The sequence below is a fragment of the Atheta coriaria genome, unplaced genomic scaffold (genome assembly GCF_025399875.1).
Source record: "Atheta coriaria isolate IRGN ID8LTWV9N9 unplaced genomic scaffold, Caltech_Dcor_3.1 hic_scaffold_9_pilon, whole genome shotgun sequence".
Taxonomy (NCBI): Eukaryota; Metazoa; Arthropoda; class Insecta; order Coleoptera; family Staphylinidae; genus Dalotia; species Dalotia coriaria.
In genome coordinates, this window is record NW_027045451.1 from 9,595,626 (window position 1) to 9,615,023 (window position 19,398).

The following is a 19,398-nucleotide window of genomic DNA, read 5'->3' on the forward strand; positions in this document are numbered from 1 at the left end:
TTTGATCATTTAAACATTAGATTAGACCTTGAGTATAATAAATTATTTTTTAGCTTAGCTTATCATGATTGCATGATCAACATATAAATATTTACAATCTACACCTAGACAGAGTTTTTTCTTAGGGTATTTGTGAATAGGTACATGTTTTGAAACTATCAATAATTGCCTAAGAATGAAACATTATATAAATTAAATAATTATTTAATACTACAATTAAAGTAACAAGCATTTATGTTTAATATTTCAAGTAAATCAAAATAAACATTCAATTTCATTTATTTGTCTGTTTTCAGGCGTTCTATCACACTGATACTACTTGATCGTCTTATGCGCACTTCGGGCTGCGGGGTGAGACGTCGGTAGTTACACAATCTCTTAACATTCCAAGTGATCTTCGAATGCAATCATGTCATGCAATATGCGATCTTAAAGTAATATAGAATTCGTGCGTTGTTTGCATGTTATTGTTTTCGGGTTTATCAACATCACCTCAACACCGAACTTTTTGTGCGCAAGTCCGGCGCAGGAAGCGGCGCAGGGAAACAAGTTAACGTTCTTCCGCAACGCACGCTCAGCATCATCATTCAGTGCGCGACATTGTCTGCAGTTACACCTCCGCTAATAAAATTGTCAATAATTTATTAAATCAGTAAAAAAGTGTTGCTACCAAGTGAAAAACATTCCTCGAGGCACTCACAAGTAAGTTTCTTGCATTATTTTCATTTGCGCCTTTTTATTAAATCTGTAATTTGTAACATTTGCACGCGACATTGTTTTATGCGGCGTTAGACGCGTGTTTGCAATATGGCCGCGATTCAAACGTCGTTTTCACGTTCGCAACCACCAAGTTGCGTCATCACATAAATCAAATCATGTACTTGCAATGCGTCTAATTGGAATATTCGGATGTAATTTTATTGTGCAATCGACATGTGGTATGGGGTGATCGCAGTTTCACCTTCTCGAAGTGTACGCGGCGAAGTTATCAGCTGTTTGTTTGCTTTTCACATGTTTCAAACGGTAACTTTGCGGCAGTAGAGTGCCAATTGTGCAGCACTGCTAACACAAAGAGACGCCATGTTGTTGTTTTGAATTTAACATTCCAACACCATTCGGCACTGCTGATAACGCACTCTTATTTTTATTTTCTAGCGTTACATTTATCATTTACTTATTCTTTAGTATTTTGTTACATTTTAATTCTGTTTTATTTTCTGTTTATTGCGTGCGACGTTGTTGATGGTGCATTACGATCGGTTTCTCAATCCACTTCTTGAAAACGTTCCTGTTTTCCATCGCAGGCATGTATATTAAAAAAATAACTGTACTTGCTATTATTTCTCTTTTTACTTAAAATTTTCTGCTGTTTCTAGATGACATTTCAAGGTCACCCACAAGATGTCCAGAATTAGTCTTACTTTCCCAAGAATGGAAAAAGGTTCGAACATTGCTGTAACGTTTATCCAATGTCTCTAATAATTTTTAAAATTTCTGTTACTAATTGTTCTTTCTGCTTGTCTTTCAGGTACATATTCGATATATTGGGGCATTTTTGTAATTCGGGCGCGTTCGTTTTCGGTTTATGTACTTTTTGTGTCTACTAATATTTCACACCTTCATGTTTTAACTAACTACCTCTTAATATCATTATTACTTTATTATTTTTTAATTCTTTTAATATTCTTATTTTTCATAATTTAAAAAAATCCTTGCCAATTTAGATTAATTTATCATTTATTTATTTTATTCTTTAAAAAAAATTTAGTTCCGAATATCTACCAAATCATCCTTACCCAGTATTTTTAATCTTTGTTTCGATTCACAGGTATAAGTGATAAACGATATTCGCGAGAGACCTGGAGAGGTGTAACGAAATACTCATCGAGTGCGGGTCGCGACGCGTTTGATTTAACCATTTTATTGAATCGTGTTCAATTAGCTACCGAAGGAGGGTCGTGCCTTGTCCCCTTTCACCTGTTAGGGAAAGTACGCAGTGTTTACAAAAATGTATCCGAATATTCGACAAATCGAGTGCGGGACGCGATTAAAAATCCGAAAGTATCGCGTAATCCGTATTGCACTATTAAAGTGCGCGTTAAAAATAATTCCAATTCCATGAGGGTTTGTACGGGGCCTCAACGGACTGCAAGCATCCTACCAGCGGTTTGGACTCAAGATTGTATTATAATATCAACGCCATAAGTAGTGAGTACACCTGACACCAAACTGGCTGTCTTGTATCTTTATGCGCCAACATATGCACGTGTAATCGTCGGTATAGCGTCGTATTTTACCCCATTAAATTGAATTATTTTAATCTTATAGAGAATAGTCCGTAGAATAGTTTCTGCGATTTGTACCTATTTATCTCATTTAGTTTACGAGATATTCGCGATTGAATAAAATGGGCAAAAATTGCAAAATGTCACTTTTTAGCACTTTTAGTCGCGTTTTTCGACCTTTTACTGTAGGAAATATAATTATTTTATATTTTTATCTGATAGAGAATTTTCCAATCTTTCATAATCAACAATTCGTTGGTAGCTATCTCTTTTAGTTTAAGAGATATGAATTTTTGAAAATCGTCGAAAAAAAGTATCAAGCACCCCCCCTTGGCAATTTTTTCTTAAGACTTAAAATTTCATCTCTCAGATTTCCGTTTTAACTATCCTATCTGATAGAGATTGGTCCGTAGATTAAGACGCTGCGATCAGATCTTATTTATCTCTTTTAGTTTACGAGATATTCGCGATTGAATAAAATGGGCAAAAATTGCAAAATGTCACTTTTTAGCACTTTTAGTCGCGTTTTTCGACCTTTTACTGTAGGAAATATAATTATTTTATATTTTTATCTGATAGAGAATTTTCCAATCTTTCATAATCAACAATTCGTTGGTAGCTATCTCTTTTAGTTTAAGAGATATGAATTTTTGAAAATCGTCGAAAAAAAGTATCAAGCACCCCCCCTTGGCAATTTTTTCTTAAGACTTAAAATTTCATCTCTCAGATTTCGGTTTTAACTATCCTATCTGATAGAGATTGGTCCGTAGATTAAGACGCTGCGATCAGATCTTATTTATCTCTTTTAGTTTACGAGATATTCGCGATTGAATAAAATGGGCAAAAATTGCAAAATGTCACTTTTTAGCACTTTTAGTCGCGTTTTTCGACCTTTTACTGTAGGAAATATAATTATTTTATATTTTTATCTGATAGAGAATTTTCCAATCTTTCATAATCAACAATTCGTTGGTAGCTATCTCTTTTAGTTTAAGAGATATGAATTTTTGAAAATCGTCGAAAAAAAGTATCAAGCACCCCCTTGGCAATTTTTTCTTAAGACTTAAAATTTCATCTCTCAGATTTCCGTTTTAACTATCCTATCTGATAGAGATTGGTCCGTAGATTAAGACGCTGCGATCAGATCTTATTTATCTCTTTTAGTTTACGAGATATTCGCGATTGAATAAAATGGGCAAAAATTGCAAAATGTCACTTTTTAGCACTTTTAGTCGCGTTTTTCGACCTTTTACTGTAGGAAATATAATTATTTTATATTTTTATCTGATAGAGAATTTTCCAATCTTTCATAATCAACAATTCGTTGGTAGCTATCTCTTTTAGTTTAAGAGATATGAATTTTTGAAAATCGTCGAAAAAAAGTATCAAGCACCCCCCCTTGGCAATTTTTTCTTAAGACTTAAAATTTCATCTCTCAGATTTCCGTTTTAACTATCCTATCTGATAGAGATTGGTCCGTAGATTAAGACGCTGCGATCAGATCTTATTTATCTCTTTTAGTTTACGAGATATTCGCGATTGAATAAAATGGGCAAAAATTGCAAAATGTCACTTTTTAGCACTTTTAGTCGCGTTTTTCGACCTTTTACTGTAGGAAATATAATTATTTTATATTTTTATCTGATAGAGAATTTTCCAATCTTTCATAATCAACAATTCGTTGGTAGCTATCTCTTTTAGTTTAAGAGATATGAATTTTTGAAAATCGTCGAAAAAAAGTATCAAGCACCCCCCCTTGGCAATTTTTTCTTAAGACTTAAAATTTCATCTCTCAGATTTCGGTTTTAACTATCCTATCTGATAGAGATTGGTCCGTAGATTAAGACGCTGCGATCAGATCTTATTTATCTCTTTTAGTTTACGAGATATTCGCGATTGAATAAAATGGGCAAAAATTGCAAAATGTCACTTTTTAGCACTTTTAGTCGCGTTTTTCGACCTTTTACTGTAGGAAATATAATTATTTTATATTTTTATCTGATAGAGAATTTTCCAATCTTTCATAATCAACAATTCGTTGGTAGCTATCTCTTTTAGTTTAAGAGATATGAATTTTTGAAAATCGTCGAAAAAAAGTATCAAGCACCCCCCCTTGGCAATTTTTTCTTAAGACTTAAAATTTCATCTCTCAGATTTCCGTTTTAACTATCCTATCTGATAGAGATTGGTCCGTAGATTAAGACGCTGCGATCAGATCTTATTTATCTCTTTTAGTTTACGAGATATTCGCGATTGAATAAAATGGGCAAAAATTGCAAAATGTCACTTTTTAGCACTTTTAGTCGCGTTTTTCGACCTTTTACTGTAGGAAATATAATTATTTTATATTTTTATCTGATAGAGAATTTTCCAATCTTTCATAATCAACAATTCGTTGGTAGCTATCTCTTTTAGTTTAAGAGATATGAATTTTTGAAAATCGTCGAAAAAAAGTATCAAGCACCCCCCCTTGGCAATTTTTTCTTAAGACTTAAAATTTCATCTCTCAGATTTTGGTTTTAACTATCCTATCTGATAGAGATTGGTCCGTAGATTAAGACGCTGCGATCAGATCTTATTTATCTCTTTTAGTTTACGAGATATTCGCGATTGAATAAAATGGGCAAAAATTGCAAAATGTCACTTTTTAGCACTTTTAGTCGCGTTTTTCGACCTTTTACTGTAGGAAATATAATTATTTTATATTTTTATCTGATAGAGAATTTTCCAATCTTTCATAATCAACAATTCGTTGGTAGCTATCTCTTTTAGTTTAAGAGATATGAATTTTTGAAAATCGTCGAAAAAAAGTATCAAGCACCCCCCCTTGGCAATTTTTTCTTAAGACTTAAAATTTCATCTCTCAGATTTTGGTTTTAACTATCCTATCTGATAGAGATTGGTCCGTAGATTAAGACGCTGCGATCAGATCTTATTTATCTCTTTTAGTTTACGAGATATTCGCGATTGAATAAAATGGGCAAAAATTGCAAAATGTCACTTTTTAGCACTTTTAGTCGCGTTTTTCGACCTTTTACTGTAGGAAATATAATTATTTTATATTTTTATCTGATAGAGAATCTTCCAATCTTTCATAATCAACAATTCGTTGGTTGCTATCGCTTTTAGTTTAAGAGATATTAATTATCAAAAATCGTCGAAAAAAAGTATCAAAAAGTAAGTTGTGTGGGTGCACCGTTGTACTCGTTGCGCATTTTGCGGCCAGTTTCGTGCCGGTCTCTGGTTGATTCAGAAGTATTTTGTGCGACTCGTATCGTTTATCCGGACTTCTACTTTCCAATTCGTATTATATTCCATCATCAATTGATCATTTAATTTTAGGTTGACTTTAGTAACTTTAGTACAGTTATTTATTATATGCGCGTAAGTGTATCGCGGCCATGTTGATTTATTCATTATTTGGATGACCCATCGTGCTGCTGTAAGTAACTTCTAAACAGCACAGATTGTTTGTTTTTCTCTGCTGTGTGAATACATTATTACTTATGTTTTCATTTTTTATTTACAGTATTTGCCGTGCCTTGGAATCGGATGCGTTCTGCATTGGTAAGTTTATAATTCAATTATATATTTCGTTTTATTTTCTGCGTTCATCATTACTTTGTATTTACGTGTTTTTTTTTCGCGGTCCACCGCCTTCTACTAAAGTGTTAGCATCAAATAATTTAATTATTTTTTGTTATTGGGAGCAACGTCTTACAAATTTGGGCGCGGGGTCCAAGTATGCACAATTAAATTCTCTATCCGGTTGTATTTAATTGTTGCAAGGAAAGCACTTATACGATACGATTTATGAGTTTATATTGGAAACAAACGTGTAAAACGCAGCTATAAATTTGAACATCACGCCTCATATAGGTTAGATTTATAGATTTATTTTATTTATAAATGTCACTTTTTAGTACTTTTAGCCGCATTTTTCGACCTTTTACTGTAGAAAATTTAAATATTTTATACTTCTATTTAATAGAGAATATTCCAATATTTCATAATCAGCAATTCGTGGGTTGCTATCTCTTTTAGTTTAGGAGATATTAATTATTAAAAATCGTCGATAAAAGTCATCAAGCACCCCTTGGCAATTTTTTCTTAAGAATTAAAATTTCATCTCTCAGATTTCCGTTTTAACTATCCTATCCTTTAGAGAATAGTCCGTAGATTAAGACGCTGTGATCGGATCTTAATTATCTCTTTTAGTTTACGGGATATTAGCAATTGAATGGGCGAATGAGAATCAGTTATACATTCATCCACGTACGGTACCCTGAACACGAGTCACTTTTACCGCTAACCTCGTAAGGTGCCCCGAATTGAGTCACTTCTACCGCTAGCCTCGTATGGTGCCTCGAATCGAGTCTCTTCTACCCCTAGCCTCGTAAGGTGCCCCGAATCGAGTCTCTTCTACGGCTAGCATTTCACATACAAATATTTCACGCAAAAAGGGTGAAAAAGTCACCCGACATCGTAGGAGAACCATTCTTTCATCAGATTGTAGGTATTGAATTTCTTTATTATTTTCACAAATAAGTTTAGTAATTTGCTTCTTAATTAGCAGCAAAAAATACATTTTTATTTTTCGAAGATCTAATTTTTGTCTGTTTTAGGGATTTTACGCCTGAGCCCATCATCGTAGAAAGACCGTTCTTTCATCAAATTGTAAGTATTGAATTTCTCTGTCATTTTCATGAATAACTTTAGTAATTTGCTTAGTAATTAGCAACAAAAAATGCATTTATGTGTTTTGAAGATCTAATTTTTGCCTGTTTTAGAGGTTTTACACCTGAGCCCGACTTCGTTAGAGCACCATTATTGAATCAGATTGTAAGTATTGATTTTCTTTATCATTTTCAATAATAACCTTAGTGATTTGTTAATTAATTAGCAACAAAAATTGCGTTTTCATGTTTTCAAGGGCCAATTTTTGCTTGTTTTTGGGGTAAACAGCTGAATGGGGCTGCCCCTTGATATCAGAGGGGTCCCTAAAGATGTAGAATTTAATTCTTGGTCGTAAAAAAGGGTAAAAGGTCTAAAAACGCGACTGAAACTGCTAAAAATTTGCAATTTTTTAATTTTTAACGATTTACTTCAATTGTGAATATCTCGTAAACTAAAAGAGATAGTTGCTCCTTTCTATCGCAGAGTCTTAATCTACGCCAATTCTCTATAAAATAATACATATTTTGTTGCAATATTGTAAAGTATTCTTAGGTTTGTTAGAATACACGCATAACAAGTTTTTTTATTGTTTTCAGCGTGCGTATCTCAACAGTGATAGTGACCTCGTGTAGTTGCTGTCGGCTGTGCAACTCAAGGCATGCGCAGTTCCATTTTGGTTGTCGAGTGAATCGCGCGTTTTCATTGCGACTACTTTTTGTTCTTCCAATCATAATTAGGTAAATTGCGGAATGTTCAATTAACAATTGACGAAATTTACTGAAATCGGATGTGAATGTTGTTTTTGCTAGTGAGATAGCATGCGATGAATGTTCATCAATCGCAGAGTTATCGGTGGTTCATATATGCGCGTTTGATGTTCCGTCGGCCGTCGGTGATTGTTTTTCGCTTGTGGAATTACATTGCACTCGGGTTAAGCCATGTGTAAATAACCTGCGTGTCCACACAAACTTAATAATAACTTGGATTTATGTTTAATTAATATAAATAAACAATGTTGATGCCTGTTGAAGAAGTTTAGGAGCACTTGTGCCAAGGAGTCTACCGCTTCCCTCGCAGAAATATTAGAGATGCGTGTATTACAAGGCAAGTTTTACTTTCAGGAGATTAAAGAGCTGTCTATGATTTTCGATTCTAAAAAATGTATGTAGTTATTAATGTTGCTAATAAAACATTATGTAATATTATATACTTCTTCATATTTCTTCCTGGTTTCCCCATTGCCGTTTGCAGGATTGTTGTCTTGAATCATATTCCATATAAATCTTAAGTGCGTCGAGCGTGTTCAATATATAGCTGTTATTTGTGTTGTGTTGTTGTTTTTAAAAAGTTGAATAAAGTAGAATCATAAATAAGAGAATCAAATAACAACGATAAAATTACTCGGTGGTCGAGTAGGTACGTGCACCTGCTAGCATGCTAGTAGACACGGATCGAATCTCAGGTGTGGAAGGCATTTTTCTCAAATATAAAAATAACGGGTGTAATTTGGGTTGCATATGTATACTCAAATAAAATATAAGAGAAATTGTAATACAAGTGAAAGCAATAAGAGAAGTACGAAAGTAGTAAGTGGTGAAACGAAGAACAGAGAAATGGGAGAAGTAGAAGAAGGAATAGCAGAGAAAGAGTAGAAGGCAGAAGGAAGAGAACAGAGTAGAGAAGAGGAGGAGGAGATAGAAGAAAGAGCAACCAGGAGTGGATCAGATTTTTAAATTTTTTGGCACGTGTCGTTATAAGACAGTCTACGCCCACTGCCTACGCCCTACGCCCACTGCTTCGATGTGTCCATTACTCCCGGCCCAACCTACAGCTACGATGTCTCTGCGCTTCATCCCCGAAATTATCAGGCATATCAACAATTTTTATGGTGGGGGATCACCCCCAGAGAGAGGGAACTCCTTATAAGGACAATCCTTATAAGGTTTTGTAAAAATATTTCTAAGTTTTAAGTCGACTCAAGAGAGGTGACACTTAAAAATATTCTTACAAGTTCTGACCTGTAGCTGAAATGAAAGAAGGAGCACACAAATCACACAGGATACCTTAACAATTTTTATAGAGGGGATCATTCCCTGAGAGAGGGAACTCTCTTAGAGACCTGTTCCTGAAATGATAGAAGGCGAACACACAAATCAAAGAAGTCAATATATTTTACTATTTATTTATTAACAATAGAATACAACTTTAGATTTTACAAGTCAACGGAATACATGTCTCCATATTGAAATAGGAGTTACGACCTGCATAGCCGCGCACATGCCAGCAAGTACTACTTCATAAAGTTCTACCGGAATAATGAAATTAGTAAATAGCCAATTTTCTAGGGGATTGAAAATGGAAACAAATATACAGGGTGTTACAAAAGGTAAATTTAAAGTGCAAACAAAAAACTCTCAGCACTATAAACGCCGCTCGTTTTTACTAGACTATCAGGGAAATTAATATACAAGATGTTCCAGAAAGAAAATTCAAAGTGCAAAGGGGAAAATACTAAAAACATCAGCTAAAGCAAAATTTTCACGGACACAAATGAAAACATATATACAGGGTGATCTAAATAGACAATGAATGCAAATTTTCGCGGGTTGTAGGTGGAATTCCTGCAGCAAATAAACACCACTCAACGTAGAATTTAATTCCGCGTCTTTTGACGCCACGCTGAAATTATTGTGCCGTCTAGATCGCGTGCAAACCGGAAATAATATCAAAATTTCACGGCAAAAGGGGGACAAAATCACTTTTGAATGCAAATTTTCGGGGATTGCAGGTCGAATTCCTGCAGCAAACAAATACCACTCGATGTAGAATTTAATTCCGCGACTTTTGACGCCGCGCTGAAATTATTAGCCCTAGACTCGACGCAAAATCACTTTTGAATGCAAATTTTCGGGGGTTGCAGGTCGAATTCCTGCAGCAAACAAATACCACTCGACGTAGAATTTAATTCCGCGTCTTTTGACGCCGCGCTGAAATTAATGAGCCGCCTAGATCGCGTGCAAAATAGAAATAAAACTAAAATTTCAAAGTAAAAGGTGACAAAATCACTTTTGAATGCAAATTTTCGGGGGTCGCAGGTCGAATTCTTGCAGCAAACAAATAACACTCGACGTAGAATTTAATTCCGCGTCTTTTGACGCCACGCTGAAATTATTGTGCCGTCTAGATCGCGTGCAAACCGGAAATAATACAAAAATTTCACGGCAAAAGTTGAAAAAATCACCTTTGAATGCAAATTTTCGGGGGTTGCAGGTCGAATTCCTGCAACAAAGAAATACCACTCGACGTAGAATTTAATTCCGCGTCTTTTGACGAAACGCTGAAATTATTGTGCCGTCTAGATCGCGTGCAAACCGGAAATAATACAAAAATTTCACGGCAAAAGTTGACAAAATCACCTTTGAATGCAAATTTTCGGGGGTTGCAGGTCGAATTCCTACAGCAAACAAATACCACTCGACGTAGAATTTAATTCCGCGTCTTTTGACGCCGCGCAGATATCACAGAGCCGCCTAGATCGTGTGCAAATCTGAAATAATACCAAAATTTCACGGCAAAAGTTGACAAAATCACCTTCGAATGCAAATTTTCGGGGGTTGCAGGTCGAATTCCTGCAGCAAACAAATACCACTCGACGTAGAATTTAATTCCGCGTTTTTGACGACACGCTGAAATTATTGTGCCGTCCAGATCGCGTGCAAACCGGAAATAATACAAAAATTTCACGGCAAAAGGTGACAAAATCACTTTTGAATGCAAATTTTCGGGGGTTGCAGGTCGAATTCCTGCAACAAACAAATACCTCTCGACGTAGAATTTAATTCCGCGTCTTTTGACGACACGCTGAAATTATTGTGCCATCCAGATCGCGTGCAAACCGGAAATAATACAGAAATTTCACGGCAAAAGGTGACAAAATCACTTTTGAATGCAAATTTTCGGGGGTTGCAGGTCGAATTCCTGCAACAAACAAATACCTCTCGACGTAGAATTTAATTCCGCGTCTTTTGACGACACGCTGAAATTATTGTGCCATCCAGATCGCGTGCAAACCGGAAATAATACAAAAATTTCACGGCAAAAGGTGACAAAATCACTTTTGAATGCAAATTTTCGGGGGTTGCAGGTCGAATTCTTGCAGCAAACAAATACCACTCGACGTAGAATTTAATTCCGCGTCTTTTGACGCCACGATGAAATTATTGTGCCGTCTAGATCGCAAGCAAACCGGAAATAATACAAAAATTTCACGGCAAAAGGTGACAAAATCACTTTTGAATGCAAATTTTCGAAGGTTGCAGGTCGAATTCCTGCAACAAACAAATACCACCCGACGTAGAATTTAATTCCGCGTCTTTTGACGCCACGCTGAAATCACTGAGCCGCCCAGATCGTGTGCAAATCGGAAATAATACCAAAATTTCACGGCAAAAGGTGACAAAATTACCTTTGAATGCAAATTTTCAAGGGTTGCAGGTCGAATTCCTGCAGCAAACAAATACCACTCGACGTAGAATTTAATTTCGCGTCTTCTGACGCCGCGATGAAATCACTGAGCCGCCTAGATCGTGTGCAAATCGGAAATAATACCAAAATTTCAAGGTAAAAGGTGACAAAATCACTTTTAATGCAAATTTTCGGGGGTTGCAGGCCGAATTCCTGCAGCAAACAAATACCACTCGACGTAGAATTTAATTCCGCGTCTTTTGACGCTGCGCTGAAATTAATGAGCCGCCTAAATCACGTGCAAAATAGAAATAAAACTAAAATTTTAAAGTAAAAGGTGACAAAATCACTTTTGACTGCAAATTTTCGGGGGTCGCACGTCGGATTCTTGCAGCAAACAAATACCACTCGACATAGAATTTAATTCCGCGTCTTTTGACGCCGCGCTGAAATTATTGAGCCGCCTAGATCGTGTGCAAACCGGAAATAATACAAAAATTTCACGGCAAAAGGTGACAAAATCACCTTTGAATGCAAATTTTCGAGGGTTGCAGGTCGAATTCCTGCAGCAAACAAATTCAACCCAACGTAGAATTTAATTCCGCGTCTTTTGACGCCACGCTAAAATTATTGTGCCGTCTAGATCGCGTGCAAACCGGAAATAATAAAAAAATTTCACGGCAAAAGGTGACAAAGTCACTTTTGAGTGCAAATTTTCGGGAGTTGAAGGTCGAATTCCTGCAGCAAAGAAATACCACTCGACGTAGAATTTAATTCCGCGTCTTTTGACGCCACGCTGAAATTATTGTGCCGCCTAGATCGCGGGCAAAATAAAAATGAAACTAAAATTTCAAGGTAAAAGGTGACAAAATCACTTTTGACTGCAAATTTTCGGGGGTTGCAGGTGAAATTTCTGCAGCAAACAAACACCACTCGATGTAGAATTTAATTCTGCGGCTTTTGACGATGAGATGTAATTATTTAGCCGCCTAGATCGCGGGCAAAATAGAAATAAAACTAAAATTTCAAGGTAAAAGGTGGCAAAATCACTTTTGAATGCAAATTTTCGAGGGTTGCAGGTCGAATTCCTGCAGCAAACGAATACCACCCAACGTAGAATTTAATTCCGCGTCTTTTGATACCACCTTGAAGTTAATGAGCCGCCTAGATCGCGTGCAAACCAGAAATAAAACTAAAATTTCAAGGTAAAAGGTGACAAAATCACTTTTGAATGCAAATTTTCGCGGGTTGCAGGTCGAATTCCTGCAACAAGTAAAAATCACCCGCCGGAGGATTTAATTCCGCATCTTTTGACGCTACGGCGAAGCTAGTGAGTCGCCTAGATCGCGTGCAAAATATAAATAAATATTATATTGCAATACTTGCATTACAATGAACATGTGGCGACTATTGCTACTTATTTTCAGAGTGTTTACTTATTTCACTGATCGCTTTTTCACATCAGGTTTTAAATCTACATTTGACTGATTAATTTGTCGAATATTAATAGAATATAGTATTTATGTTACCCACTTTCTAACGTTTTCCCAGGTAAAATATTCCACACGGGCCGCGAAAGATCTTGATTTAAATTTTTATGAATACACAAAACCAAACCACTAAGAATTTTTAGCCGACGGAAGATATCCGACAGCCGACGGCAAACACGTGCGTATCTTGTAAAACCATGCAAATCTGCGTTCCACGCGTAATAACTCATTAACTATACGCGACACTTGTCTGTTAATTCTAAATCTTATCTTTGCTGACCGATTTTAATTGAACTACCGACTTAAAATCACAAGAAACGCGATAAGTCGTCACCAAGCCCGCCACGCAATAAACGCGTGCACACCACGCCTCAGCGCACGATCGACTAAGTAAGAAGTGGAATAAACACTGCTGAGCATATCGGACGCGCTGCAACGTGATAAAAACAAGTTGTTTGTACACTAACATCGATTGAGTGATGGAGTCAAGAGTGAGAACTATGAACAATTTTGGTTGTTGAAACAGTTTAATGCAATGAAAAATATTTATATTATGAACGTACTACTCTCTTATTCGCATAAATAATGTATTCTAAAATCCAGAATTAAATGCAGTATATATTAAAAAACAGTTTAGAAGATAATGGCAATTGACAAATACTTCACGCAGTTAATATATTTTCTTATCTTGATCTATAGAGAATAATCTTTCCCCACTTTAACCAGGATGTTAAATTAATGTAAAATACTGGGTGACACAGAGAGAAAATCAAAAGTTTAAAATAGAAAACTTCAGGACCACAAACTCGGTCAGTGTCTGATAGGAAAACAAAGAAAACTAGTATACAGGGTGATACACACTGATATACACTTTTCCGTACTTTTAGTGGCGTTTTTTGACCTTTTACTGTAGGAAATATAATTATTATATATTTTTATCTGATAGCGAATTTTTCAATCTTTCGTAATACGCAATTCCTTGGATGCTATCTCTGTTGGTTTAAGTGATATGAATTATGGAATTTTTTTTTTTAAGATTTAAAATTTCATCCCTCTGATTTCCGTTTTAACTAGCCTATCTTATAGAGACGATTTCGTAGATTAAGACGCTGCGATCGGATCTTAATTATCCCTTTTAGTTTACGAGATATTCGCAATTGAATGGGCGAATAAGAGTCAGTTATACATTCATCTACGTACGGTGCCCTGAACACGAGTCACTTCTACCGCTGTCTACTTCTACCTAGTGTCTGGCAATGAGCAGTGCACTTAAAATAATGTTACTAATAAAATATGCAAAAATAGAGTTTGCCAAAATAACAAATTGGACATCATAATTGGAACAATTTTGTTGGCTGTTAGCTGCCAGAAGGAACCCCGATTCAGGTTTTATAATTGGGGATCGTTCTAACCTGTGTTGGGGACACACATAGAGAAACTTTTATCTTTCCTATAATGACGAAAGTCTGGCCGTCACGGGCTCTTACTCTATAACAACCCAATTATCCCAGACAAAACTTTATAAAAATTGAAAAACAGTAAAATTATTCGAGCAATTTTCAGGCACTGCGGGCATAATTTCTTGGGGGCAGCAATAGCGTATCCGTAACACTAACTCTCATGCTATCAAATACAAAAAAAAAACGTGCAAATCTTGGGAATAGACCCGGAGCTATAAGCCGATTTCCACGAAAAATAGTGAAATGTGCCGAGCCATTTTCAGGCACTTCCCACATGATTTCTGGGGGCGGCAATAGCGTATCCGAAAGATTAACTCTCTGACAATCAGAATCAGAAGGGAACTTTCAAATATCGCGAATAGTTTCTCAGATATGAGCCAATTTCCACGATGAAACATTAAAAAAATTGAAAAATAGTGAAATTTACCAAACGATTTCCTGGAACTTCCCGCATGAGGGCAGTGAAAAAAAAAAACATGCAAATACATCAAAAAAGTTGAGTTAATATACTGTAAATTATTTTGATGCAGTTAAGATACCTTAGCAAATTACCGAACACGTTTGTTAATGCCGAGGTTGACTGAAGATAATTCAACGCAATCTGATTATATCGTTATTAATTTTACAAAACGAACCCCATCGCGAGAAATATACAGACGAACGCTGTGCCTACAGCTGGCAGCAAGAGTATAGCCAACTGCACGTAACAATGTTAAATTTTTATACGCTTGTAGAACGAATTTAAAGAGGAAACAAAATTAAACCAATCAAACATTGACAAACTTACTTTAATGTGCATTGGATATTTGAGATGGAGCGCAAATACTCAAACAGAAATATATTTGATAGAACAACGCACATAATTGTAGTATATCCAAACATATTGCAACTGATATTGTTTACATAACACTAAAAAATCAATGTTACTTACTCCTTTGCTAAATCGCCTAAGAATTTGGTAAAGAATATATTGAAAGCCAACTAATCACCTTGGTCGCAAATCACTCACGCACAAAACAGACAAAACCGTTATATTTCTGCAAACTTTGCACGCAATCAATGGTCAACAAAACGCCTTTCGTCTCACAGCCGTCCAATATGGATAGAATACGCATCACAAAATATGTATTTCATGACGTGTCATCGCTCGCGCGAGGCCAATAACAAACTAAAAGAATGGGCACACAAAACATCTGCCGTGTGCAGCGTGATCGCAACATGACGTAGTAACAAGTGATAAAAATCTGTTTGTTTACAAATACAGTTAAGCGTCACACGTGAAAGTAAAATAACTCTTCTTGTAAGAGCAGTTAAATTTTATACACATTTTATTAGGAAATATATTAGAAGCTTTGATGAAATCGAATTTTTAAAAGGAAGTAAAATGTTTAAAACGTAATATTAAATAAATAAAATGCACACTCAATATGGGGGCGATATTTATTTGATTCACCTAGCACCGGTTGTGAGTTGCAATATACACAGTCCACGCGATCACAAACCGGCCGGACAATAAACGCGCAAATAGTAAATAACATTACTATAGTTATGATTACAATTAAATAGTCGAGTGATGAATAAATATAATACCAACAGTACAACAGTCTTAAAATTTGATTTGCGTAATTATGATTTCTTATGCTGACAGAAAGCCAGATTTTACATGAAATATTTAAGTGATCTGCTGATGATAAGAATGTTTTGTTGAAGATGATTTTTATAATAAACTATTCCACCTAATGTAAAATTGTTAGTTATATTCATGATTTAAGAATTGTAGAATACCTGCTTAAATTTACGATGCCAATATAAACAGCAAGATGTGATTTTATTCCAAGAAATAAATATTCGATATCTGCAGGTAAACAAACTTATCTCTTGTGCGAAATCGCGTGATCCACACGGACACGGCGTGCACTCACTACCACCGACAAGCAATATTTAACGCAAAAACGTGCATCTTAGTGCCATCTAACCGTCTACCTACTAACGACAGGTTTAAATTCAACTCATTTTATTAAATATGCAACAAAGTTGATATGGTATGAAAATACCAATCATAAGCAATTTAATAATGCCTATCAACTCGCAATATTGCTTTAATTTGTACTCTATGATACAATATAATAATATTATATTCACACATCGGAGAAAAACAAACATTCTGTGTGGAGTATCGAAATGGTGAGATAAAAGATACTTACTCAAGCCCATAGGGACCTCCTAAGCACAGAAAACAAAATGACAATATGTATCCGATTGATCTAGCAACCGACAGCGTCACACAATAACCGACAATAAAACCGCAGAATTCTTGTAATTTGAATAATATACCTACATCAAAAACGAGCAAAAAATAACATAGTTAAATTGAAAATCTAGTATGAAATTTTAATTCATACGAAAAATGAGCAAATGGGAGTCAGTTATACAATCATCCACGTACGGTGCCCTGAACACGAGTCACTTCTACCGCTGCCCTTGTACGGTGCCCTGAATGGGAGTCACTTTCACCGCCATCCTGTTACGGTATACCGAATGAGACTCAACTATACAATTGCAATTAATTGCAATTAATTGTAATATAACTAAATAAACAAAGATAAATCAACGTTCTTGACATATTTTAGTCAATAAACTTGAATAGTGCATACTTTTTAAACTAAAAGCAATAGCGACCAACAGATTGAAGAATATGAAAGATAAAAATTAAAAACAATTCTATTCTTTAGGTCTTAGGTCTTAAAAGTTCATTTTTTTAATTATAGTCAAAAGATATGAAATAAGAATACAATCGCTTCGCTTGAAGTGACAACACATGCTATGCAATTTTAAACACATTTATGAATATAACAATCTATAAAACACTACAGAAATATGATAATAAAGAAAAACAAACGACTGAAATAGAATCAATCAATGCGGTTAAGAATATTATTTAATTTACTTACTGGTAAGTATTGTAAAACTTCCATCGTAAACGGCATCCGTCGGCATCCCGCTCACGAACCAATACACAATATTTGCATTTCGCGAACATCTTATAAGCGATAAATCATTAGCGAGACACAATAAGCAAAAATAATCACTAAGAACACGGAAAGTAATACGCGTTACCGAATTAAATCCTAAAAAAGGAGAATCGCGGCGACCGCGTGCGAACCATCCGTCGGATACGGTGAAACTAATTTTTATACCTGCAGCGTGAGCAAACAATACACGCAACGCCATCACACGGTTGCGTATATAGTACAAAACTATACACTACTATCGTACGCAAATCATCTGACAATAAAAGATAAAAACAAACCGGTCGAATTTCAGTGCGGAATTCAAATAACGCAAACGATTTCGAAACATTGCGCAAAATAAAATTGCGAAAATTATCAATTGTTGATTCATAGTTATTTTATATGAACTGAGTTTTGCATATATCAATTGCGGTATTTATAGGGTATATTTGATTAGTGGACATGTTCATAATTCAAACTCGTGTAGTTAACAAGCCAACACTAGTTGTACACCTATATCGCGTGTCAGAATAAGAATACTTAATAACTGTAATTAGTGCTATATTTGTGTTTATATGTATATTAGGGTTTAATGATGATACGATTTGAATTTTTGAAGTGAAAACTTTTTTAGAATCGTTGAGAATTTAAAATTAATGAAACGACTCTAAAAAGGGACACTATTTGTTTTTCTCCGATGTGTGAATATAAAGTTATTATATTGTATCATAGAGTATAAATTAAAGCAACATTGCGATTTGATAGGCATTAGTAAATTGCATATGATTGGTATTTTCATGTAATATCAACTTTGTTGCATATTTGATAAAATGTGTTTTGAATTTAAACCTGCCGTTACTAGATAGTCGGTTAGATGGCACTACGATGCACGTTTTCGCATTAAATATTGCTTGTTGGTGGTAGTGAGTGCTCACCGTGTCCGTGTGCGATCACGCGATTTCACACAGGAGATAAGTTTGTTTACCTGCCGATATCGATCTTTATTTCTTGGAATAAAATCACATCTTGCAGTTTATATTGGCTTCGTAAATTTAAGCAAGAATTCTTCATTTCTTAAATCATGAATATAACTAATAATTTTACATAAGGTGGAATAGTTTATTATAAAAATGATCATCAGCAAAACATTTTAATCAACAGTATTTTTTCTTAAATTATAGTTCAAAATATAGTTAATATTTTATTATAAAATATATATTGAACGATAATCAGAATTAATTTTTAATTTTTTTGAATTAATTCTTTAATTAATTCTTTATTGAAAAAACCGTTATTTTGCAAATTAATATTTTATTAGTTTAGTAAAAATAATTATTAACATAATAAGTAAAGTGAGCAAATTATACGATATTCCCCCACAAATAATTGTTATTAAACGATACTCAATTAAAACCATTGCAAATCAATGAAATAATATCACTACCGAATTTATTTATTAATTAATAGGTACCATCCATGAATCAGTGACTTTTCACCTCATCACATACTGTGTATAAAAATGATTCAATAAAACACATAAAAATCTTTGTGTACATTTATATTTATCATACTATCTTATTTCCTCGTCAATGTTTGTCATCATATTCTGCTAAACACAATGGATATTTAGCCTACGTTAAAATATCACAATATTCATTCATTTCATATCGCCTAAAGAGAGTCGTACACTAAATTATGTTTAACAATAGGTTTCGCTTAGAAAATCTAGAATTACATTTTACGTTAGTTTTCATTTCAAACACATGCGCGCACAGCGCATTGCCATCTCCCATTACTAAATCAATTCAATTATTTAATTACTCCAATGACGTGCATGCATTCATTCAATCGTCTTAATCGGTAATTGTACAAATAGAAAGGATATGGTATGAATACAGAGATATGAAGATGTGTTAGAAGATTCGATATGGAGAATTCGGGGACGAGAGAACATTGACGAACATTTCTTGGCTTTTTCCTGCGGGATATGTACACGTTACAGTTTTTTTGA

The 19,398-nt window shown here is 34.9% G+C and overlaps 1 long non-coding RNA gene across 7 annotated transcripts; it reads left to right on the forward strand.

Annotated features, from left to right (window-relative positions):
• The first annotated feature begins 257 nt into the window (after positions 1–257).
• LOC135799870 (uncharacterized) lies at positions 258–8,165 on the forward strand. 7 transcript variants are annotated; one of them, XR_010550076.1, is made up of 9 exons: positions 258–1,304; positions 1,377–1,441; positions 1,529–2,208; positions 5,815–5,852; positions 6,504–6,801; positions 6,911–6,962; positions 7,076–7,127; positions 7,559–7,699; positions 7,772–8,165. It is a non-coding gene; the product is annotated as an uncharacterized lncRNA (long non-coding RNA). The 7 variants fall into 7 exon arrangements; XR_010550073.1 differs by having other exon boundaries at positions 258–702; positions 1,305–1,441; positions 7,559–8,165; XR_010550075.1 differs by having other exon boundaries at positions 259–1,308; positions 7,559–8,165.
• Positions 8,166–19,398: the final 11,233 nt, after the last annotated feature.